Source organism: Onychomys torridus, chromosome 3, assembly GCF_903995425.1.
Source record: "Onychomys torridus chromosome 3, mOncTor1.1, whole genome shotgun sequence".
Taxonomy (NCBI): Eukaryota; Metazoa; Chordata; class Mammalia; order Rodentia; family Cricetidae; genus Onychomys; species Onychomys torridus.
The window spans coordinates 113,465,560-113,475,173 of record NC_050445.1 but is presented as its reverse complement, the minus strand read 5'-3'; positions in this window follow the sequence as shown (position 1 = coordinate 113,475,173).

Sequence of the window (9,614 nt, the reverse complement as noted above, 5' to 3'; positions counted from 1 at the left end):
TATGGATGCATTCCTTCCTCAAAAGCAATAGGGCCCACTCCTAAACACAGGCACATGAAAAACGAGAAAGCAGGCCTCAGACATCAGCTGCTCCTGTGGCCATGTGCCTAGAAGCAGCCTTCTGGAGTCCCCCAAATGTTCCTGGACAGAAAGGTGGAGAAACAGAGTGTGGAGGAATGAGGTTCTGTGGACAGCATACATGTGGAAATGAACATTGAGCTGAGCAGGCTAGTGAGCTAGCATGCCTGCATCGAGCTGAGAACGAGTGAGTGAGTGAGTACATTTGTTCCCTTGAATCCCAGTGCTGGGCGTGGTGTGAGCAGATGCCTTAAGCTCCTGCTGCCTTGAATTCTGGCTGGTGTGGACTGTGACCTGGAATCCTGATAAAATCAATCCCAAGCTGCTTTTGTCAGGATATTTTATCATAGCAACAGGAACGAGAATGACACCATGTGGCTCCATGAACTTGCCCCTAGAGAAAGGAGATGAGCAGGGGACTCTATTTTTTTTTTTCAAGACACAGTTTCTCTGTGTAGTTTTTGTTCCAGTCTAGAGTTCCAGACTGCTGTCAGCTGCTATGTGGATTCTGGGAACTGAATCCAGGTCTTCTGGAAGACCAGCCAGTGCTCTATTAACCCCTGAACCATCTCTCCAGCCTCACCCATGAACTTTTTTTATCCCCATAAAGCTTTCCAAATCCAATCAAGGGCCTCATAAGTACCCACCAGGCACTAGCATGGCTTCTGTGCTATTTTTGTGCTCATATGATGCCCTTCCCCACAGTAGAGGTGTGCAGAAAGTCCTGGTTGACCCAAACTGACTTTTCTAAAGAAGGCATGTTGCAGGGAGTCTGACTGTGATGGTCCAGACTGCCTGACTTTGGGTAAGAGGCGCAGAATGAAGCTGTGGGTGACCATTTCCTATCTCTGTCAGGGCAGCTCCTGTCATAGTTTAAGGAGAGGAAGATCTGTACAGCCTAAGGAGAGGGTGCAGCCATTCCAGCTCTTCTTAGAGCCAGAAGTGAGCACCCGCCTGACCTAGGAGACTTCTAACCAGACTGAAAGAGTGTCTGAGTGAAAGAATCATAAAGGGAAATGTGGAGATGCTCAATAAAGTGCTTTAATCACAGTTCCAGGGATCCAGTGTCCTCCTCTGGCCTCCTTAGGCTCCTGCAGCATGTGATGCACACATACACATAAATCACAGATAAATCTTCCCCCAAACAGTGCAATGGGCAGCAGTGGCACACACCTTTAGTCCCAGCACAAAAACCAAACCAAAACAAAAAAGCAAAGTGCATAGAGGCTGAGGAATGACACCCGAGGTTGTCCTTTGGCCTGTGCATGCACTAAGACTACATGCATGCATCCACATCTATGCACAAGAACACACACATACACACACACACACACACACACACACACACACACACACATGCTGTGGAACAGTCTTTGTACATTGTAAATATGTATTACTCTCATTGGTTAATAAAGAGTTGACTGGCCTATGGCTTGGCAGGAAGAGATTAGCAGGAGAGCCAGACTAGAAGGATGCTGGGAAGAAGGGTGGAGTCTGAGAATCACAAGGAGACTCAGAGAGAAGGAGGTGATGAACTTGCCATACTGAGAAAAGGTAACAAGCTACATGGCAGAGCATAGATAAGAAATATGGGTTAAAATTTAAAATGTAAGAGTTAGCTAGTAACAAGCCTGAGCTATTGTCCAAGCATTAAGTCTCTGTGTGGTTATTTGGGAAATGGCTGCCAAGACACAGAAGAACTCTGCCTACACACATACACACACACACACACACACACACACACACACACACACACACACACTCAGAACATCTAAAAGTCCTTTGTCCTTGAAAGTCATACAAATTACATGCCTGTGAGATTTAAAAAAAAAATTAGTGGAAATATTCCAGAGCCAAACACTAAGGGAAATGGATCTCAAGTGTTCCAATGGATCAGGATTTTTTGCAGATAAAATCTGGGAAAAGGACATTCAAGACCAGCTGATTCTGGTTTGAGGAACCGTCACATTAGAGGACACACTCATCATTTGTTGTCACAACATAATTGATGAACTATCTCTTCTGTTGACATGTCCCTGTTCACAGTGCAGTAGAGGTAAGAGAGATCCCATTGGCTTGTAGCTACCTTTCTGAGAAGATTCTTGCCTGCAAGAAGGATGGGTAGGCATTTGAAGCTTGGTACCATTACTGAGGGTTCAGTATGAGATTACAGTCCTTAAACTGGTCCACCCGAGGTAGGTGAGTGGGAGCAGCTGGAGAGAGAACCTAGTTGCCTGGTCTCTGGGGTGCTGGCAGGCGCATACTTCCCTTAGGAGCTCACAGCCAAATTCTAAACCTCAGGATGTTCACTTGGAGAAAGTGGAAGACACCCTCTCAGATATAGGAGCCACAAAGCTAAGGTCACTGGGTTTCTAAGTCAGAATTTCAACAAAGCTGGGGTGGGAGGCTGTTTCTTTGGACCTCCAGGAATCTCAATGTCTATAATCTGTTACATCTAGGGACAGCTGGATTCCTGAGCACTCCCTCTCACACATTCCTTAAAGACTCCGAGGAGAGGGTGCAGCACAGGCAGTGTGACAGTGAGAACAGCTACCTTCCAAGATCCCAAGAAAAGGGTGGTTTAAAAAAAAAAAGTCTCGTTTGGCCCCAATGAAATGAGGATTTCCATACAAGTCTCTTTATCTACGTGAGTCGAAGAGGAGGCTGCACACCGCCCTTAGTGAAACAGAAGAGGTATCAAGCAGACACAAGACTGTTACTCCCCTGGCTCGAGAGCCTAGGGTGAAGGGCAGTAGTTATGCCTCAAGGTAGAGAATATATAACTAGATGTAGGGCCCACCCTTGGCTGTGAAAGTGTGGCATTGCACCCATGTGTGTGCACATACTGGCTTCTGGCTCCAAAGGCGAGGAAATCCAGAAAGGCAGCCGGGGAAGGGCAAAATGGCGACATGATAAAGTAACTTTGTTCTGTGATTTCCCTTCTACTAGGATGGGATGGCTGGGGATTTCTTTAGGCAGCCAGATTGCCCTGTAGCTTTGTACCGGCTTTTGGCAGAAAGCAATACACACTCTCACCAGACCTTCCACAGGCTGGGCCTTGCCCTCCCTCTGCCAAGTCAAAGCCTGCAACCAAGCTCTGGCTGCATGTATCGAATAAACTCTGCTCACCCCCAGGAAGTGGCTGGTGCTCCCAGGGCCTTGAATCCCTTTTAGACCAGGCCTTCAAACTAGTAACTACTCCACTCCCCCTATTTCCTTTGCTATCAACATAGCCCTCCTCCCTCACTTCACAAACCAACTATTTTTGAACCCACAAGTCACTGTCTAATCAGATCCTTTAAAAGTAACATTATGGGGGGGCTGAAGAGATAGCTCAGAGGTTAAGAGCACCGACTGCTCTTCCAGAGGTCCTGAGTTCAATTCCCAGCAACCATGTGGCTCAGAGCCATCTATAATGAGATCTGGTGCGGTGCCCTCTTCTGGCCTGCAGGGATACATGCAAACAGAACACTGTATTACATAATAAATAAATAAATCTTTTTTTAAAAAAGTTTAAAAAAATAACATTATGGGTTTTTTGTTTGTTTGGTTTGGTTTGGTTTGGTTTGGTTTGGTTTGGTTTGGTTTGGCTTTTCAATATAGAGTTTCCCTGTGTAGCTTTGCACCTTTCCTGGAACTCACTTGGTAGCCCAGGCTGGCCTCGAACTCACAGAGATCCACCTGCCTCTGCCTCCCGAGTGCTGGGAACATTATGTTTTGAGTTTCATTATCTGTGTGGTCAACCATCCTCTGTCAGTGTATGTAACCAGCGGGTCCTAAGGAGGGTTATTACTGCCTGCTCAGGTTGTCTGAGTGCAGCAAAGCTTTCCCCTCAGAGAATCAACTCCTTTGAAATAGAGAATCCTTAGGAACAATGCCAGACTTTCTGCCTTGTTAGCCTGTGGGCCTGAGATTGGGAAGAACATTTCACATCCCCAGGGCTGCCACAGGTCTGCAGACCCAAATGCTGGCTCATCAGAGAAGGGAGATGGACCAGGGAAAAAAAGAAAGCCCTTGAAGATCGGAGTTGGCCTTGGGTTTGATTCCCAACATGCCAAACCCTGTGAGGCAAAACTGTGTATACTCTGTGAGTTTTCTAAGTTTCATATTGAGTTAGTCTTTTTTTGCATTTTAAGAACTTGTTCTTTAGGGGCACACGGGTGCCACGGCTCCTAGGAAAGAGGATGGAGGACAACTTTGAGGAGTTGGTTCTCTCTTCTTCCGCCCTGTTGAGGCAGGGCCCCTCTCGTAACTTCTGTGCCCTGCACACCCTAGGCCAACTAGGCTGTGACAGTACTCCTGCCTCCAGCTCACATCTCACTGTAGGAACGCTGGGATTGCTGAGGTGCACCATTTCATCCAGCTTTCCTTTTAAGATTTTCGTTTTTGTATGTATGAGTGTTGTGTCTGCATGTATGTAGGTGTATATATATATATATATATATATATATATATATATATATATATATATATGCATACCATGTGTGCTGTGCCCACAGAGGCCAGAGGAGGGCGCTGGATCCCAAGGCACTAGAGTTACAGGTAGTTGTAAGCTGTCATGTGGGTGCTGGGAATGAAATCCAGGTCCTCTGCAAGAGCAGCTGGTTCTCTTAACTGTTGAGTCACCTCCCCAGGCCTGCATCTGGCTTCTTTTGTTTGTTTTGTTTTGTTTGGGACAGGGTTTCTCTGTGTAGCCCTGGCTGTCCTCGAACCAGCTCTGTAGACCAGGCTGGCCTTGAACGCATAGAGATTGGCATCTAGCTTTTTTTTTTTTTTCTTAATGATATTTCAGAGATCAAGCTCAGGTGGGCAGGTTTGACTAGCTAATGCATTTACACACTGAGCCATCTCACCAGGCCCATTTTGGCCTTTAAACAATTAAAATAATTTCCTTTTTGTGAGAACAACACAGGGGAGACATAGGTGGGAAATAAGTTTGGGGGAGGAGTGTGAAGAAAGGAGAACCAGTGAGTGAGATGTGAAGAAAAAACAAGTGGCTGAGATAGAGGCCAGGGAGGAGGGGCATCCAGGAAGTCCACAGCCTCTCCAGACATGGGGGTGCACTTACACATGCCTCTCGGTGTGGAACCCTCCCAATGGTCCTGCCAACAGGCCATCTTGAATCTAACCTTTTAGATTTAGAAACGGGCTCAGAGAACATTTCCTTGTGGACTTGAGAACAAGAAGAAAACCAGAGATTAAAAGCTGAATTCTGGGGCTAGGGGGTGTAGCTCAGGCCTGGAGTGCTTGTCTAGCATGTGCCTTGGGTTCCAGCACCACATACACCCCAATGTGAATGCATGTGCACACACTGCACACCACACACACTCACACACACACACACACACACACACACACACACACACTAAAGAATTCTTCTACCCCTTCTTGTTCCACGGCCCCTCCTAACACAGTGTGAGTGATGTCAGTCTCTACATCCAGGGCTGGTGGCTGTGACCTTCTGCAAAGAAGTCTCAGGTTCAAAGGAACACTGACTGGGAATTTGTACTCAAACAATAAAACTTCCTTCAAAGCAGATTGTAGGCCAGGTAGAAAGAGCTGCTGGCATGTCATTGCCCAGAGTTCAAACTGAAATCATGTAGACATTTGTTTACTTCAGATATTTTCATTTTCTTTTTCTCCTTCTACCCCACCCCCATGGAATTCAGGGATTTGAAGGGAGGTGTCCTTGGATTGAGGAGGTCATAGGAGGACATCAAGTGGGAGCTTTCCTTCCAGGGTGGAGGAAATGGGGCGGGGGTGGGTGGGGAGGCGGGGCTGGGGGTGTGAGGGGGTGGGGGTGTGAGGGGATGGGGGTGTGAGGGGGTGGGCGCTGCCTTGGCAGACAGTTCTTCCTTGAGTCCAGAGTTCGCTGTAAGTTGCCTGGCACACTGCGGGTCCCTCACCCACACCGAAAGCCACCTTAGCTGATAACCAGATCACTCAAGAGCCTTCTGCCGTGCTGTGCTGAGACAGCCACGTGAGAGTCCATGAGAGCAAATACTAGCAGGTGACAGCGAACTCTGGACTCAAGGAAGAACTGTCTGCCAAGTCAGCGCCCACCCCCTCACACCCCCACCCCCTCACACCCCCACCCCTGCCTCCCCACCCACCCGCCCCGTTTCCTCCACCCTGGAAGGAAAGCTCCCACTTGATGTCCTCCTATGACCTCCTCAATCCAAGGACACCTCCCTTCAAATCTCTGACCCAGGAAGCTTGCATTCCACTTCAGCCGCCCAGTGGCTCAGGCAGGCTCTGAGTCACCCCACCCACTCCCCAGGTAATCTTTTTCCTTCTGTAGGAAGACTGGCTATTCAGAGAACATGACAGGTAAGGAAGGGCCTATCTAATGTTTAGGACCCAATTCACATCTAGAACTCCAGAGCAAAGGCCTCTGGGAAATAAAGCGTTGAGGTTTTTAGAGCATTGAGGGGAAATGGGACATGGAAAGGTTTGGTGTATCGTCTTGAACTAGAGTTCTTTAATTTTGACCCCCCCCATTTGGTCCTGAACAACAGCATTTTTATAAATTGCCTGTTCATATCTATATTTATACTGATATGTTTCTTTTTGCTATTAACAAGAGGGTTTTTATTGTTAAATTTTGAGCCAACACCTCATTATGCAGCCCATGCTAGCCTCAAACTCTTGGTCCCCCCGACACTGGGCTCACAGGGTCTATCTCTACAATTAGAGAAAGCTAAAAAGAGGGCTGGGGAGTTAGCTCAGAGGTGGAGCCCTTGCCGAGCAATCACAAGGCCCTGGGTTCGGTCCTCAGCTCCAGGAAACAGAAAAAGTAAAAAGAGAATGGCTTCCTTTTCCCAGCATCGCAGGAAGGTTTGGCTTCCAATGACAGTTGTTTGCCCCATGAAACAGAAGCAGAGGGAGGTGGTGACAGACATCCCATCCCCTAACCTTTCTGGTGCTTGGGCCATTCAGCCACAACTGAGATGTCACGAGTGTGCACCAGCACACCTGGTTGTGTGAAAATGTGTGTGTGTGTGTGTGTGTGTGTGTGTGTGTGTGTGTGTGTGTGTAATCACTTGTCCCTTTGGAATTCATGAGAGATTGGCTCCAAACCCTCCTGGCAATGCCCAAATCCTTGAATGTTAAAGCTCCATGTATGGAGTAGTATAGCATTTGTATGTATACACACACACACACACACACACACACACACACACGTATACATATATGTATATATGTATGTATGGAGTAGTATAGCATTTGTATAGACTATATATGTGTATGTATGTATATGTGTATGTGTATATGTATATATGTATGTATGTATGGAGTAGTATAGCATTTGTATAGACTATATATATGCCCACCTGTATACTTTAAAGATCTTTACATTTTAAGTATATGTGTGGATGCAAGTATGTGCATGTGCTATGATGTGTGTGGAGGTTGGTGGGCAACTTAAACAAGCTGGTTCTCTCCTTCCACCACACGTTGGTCTGGAATCAAAACTCAGGTTGTCAGGTATGGTGGTTTGAATGCCATACCTCCTCCTCCCCAGTTGGTGGCACTGTTTGAGCAGTTTAGGGGATGTGGCTGTATTGGAGAAAGTATGTCACTGGGGGGCGGGGGCGGAAGGTAAAAGACTCCCACCATTCCCAGTTGGCTCTCTCTGCTTCCTGCTTGCTGTTCAAGATGTGAGCCCTCAGCTTTTGCTCCCGCCCTGTGCCTGCTGCTTTCTTGCTGTCAGGGACCCTTGTCCCTCTGTAACTGTAAGTCCAAATCAACCTTCTTTCTACAGGTTACTTTGGTCATGGTACAGCAAACACCTTTATCCACTGCACCAAATTGTCAGCCCCACCTGTACGCCTTTCTTAAAATTTAATTTTTGGGGGTTGGAGAGATGGCTCAGTGGTTAAGAGCACTGGCTGCTCTTCCAGAGGACCCGGGTTCAAGTCCCAGCACCCACCTGGTGGCTGGCAGCTATCTGTAATTCCAGTTCCAGGTGACCCAGTGTCTGTTCCTGGCCTCTATGGGTATCAGGCATGTAATGCATAGACATACATTCAGAAAAACACTCACTGGTGCCAACATTTCTTCCCAGTGGGAAACATGAACCACATCTACATCTCCTAAATTCCCAAAAACAAACTGAGGCACGATTCTGCCAAAGTTCACTGTGAGGAACAAATTAGTTTATCGGGATTCATTAACTAGAGCATAGGTAAAGGGTTATTTACAGGGGTATGGGTGCTCCTGTCCGCAACAGGCCATAACTATAAAGCCTTTGCCCAGCAGGGACGGGGGTCCCCCACAGTGCATAGATGAAGCCCCCTTCCCTAGTCATCCCAGGTCTATATACTCTAGCTCCATATGCAGTTAAAGCAGCGTTGCATGCAACAGGTGGTAGGGAACCACTGGATACTCGGCTGAGGGTCTTGTGACCCCATGGGGGTTGGGGGCTCTGGTGGTCAGTCTGCAAGCCCAGTTGGGATAATCCTTTTGCAATGGGGAGCAGCTGAACTCCCCAAGAGAGCAGCTGCTTAGTTTGGAAGACAGTCACTCATTCATTCATACACATAAATTAAAATAAAAAATTAAAATTAAAACAAGTTACATAAACTGAGTGTGGTGGCCCATGCCTGTAATCCTAACGCTTAGGAGACTGAGATGGAAGGACTGAGAATCTGAGACCAGCCAGAGATGCATATTAAGATCCTTCCCCTGGGGGGGACGACACAGGGCTAGGGGTCTAGCGCGATGGCTCAGTGGATAAGGCTGCTTGCTGCCAAACAGTGCAACCTGAGTTCCATCTACATGGTGAAAGAACAAACCGAGTCCTGAAGGTTGTCTTTGGCCTGCACTTGTGCACCCACACAAAGTAAATAAATAATCAAATGTAGCATCGACAACAGAACCAGGCATGGTGGCACACACCTTTAATCCAGCACTAGGAGGCAGGTGGATCTTTCTGATTTTGAGACCAGCCTGGTCTACAGAGACAGTTCAGGCTCCTCCCCAAAGCGGGAGGCAGAAGAGTCAACTGACAGTGACCATGGAAACAGAGGCAGCATGGTAGGAGCCCATCCTAAAAGATGTGAGGGATCTGTGAGCAGAGCACACTATCTCATGCAGCCTTCACAGCCCTGGAAAACATCATTATCCTCACGGTGCAAATAAGAAACTGTCACAGATCAGAAGTCTTGGTCATAAAGCAACTAACACCTCACACAGGCCTGGAACAAAGTGTATAATCCAGGGAGCTACAGGAAGGCGCCTTCCCCGTTTGGCAATACTAGAGTCCTCTCAAAAAAAAAAGACAGGGAAGGGGCAGGGAGGGGAGCCCAGGGAGGAAGACAAATGGCTTCTCTCCTTCACTGGGAGAGGGCTGAGAGCACAGGTTGAGGGTGGGAACCCCAGGGGTTCCCTAAAGCTGGGACGCTGGGCACATGTGGAGAGGCAGACCCACAGGAGGCTGGAGGGATGGGCAGAACCTAGTCATGGATGACCTTGTGAGTTACCGAAGATTTACCTTTTAAATTCTAGACACCTGGAGGGCTCATTTCATTTCA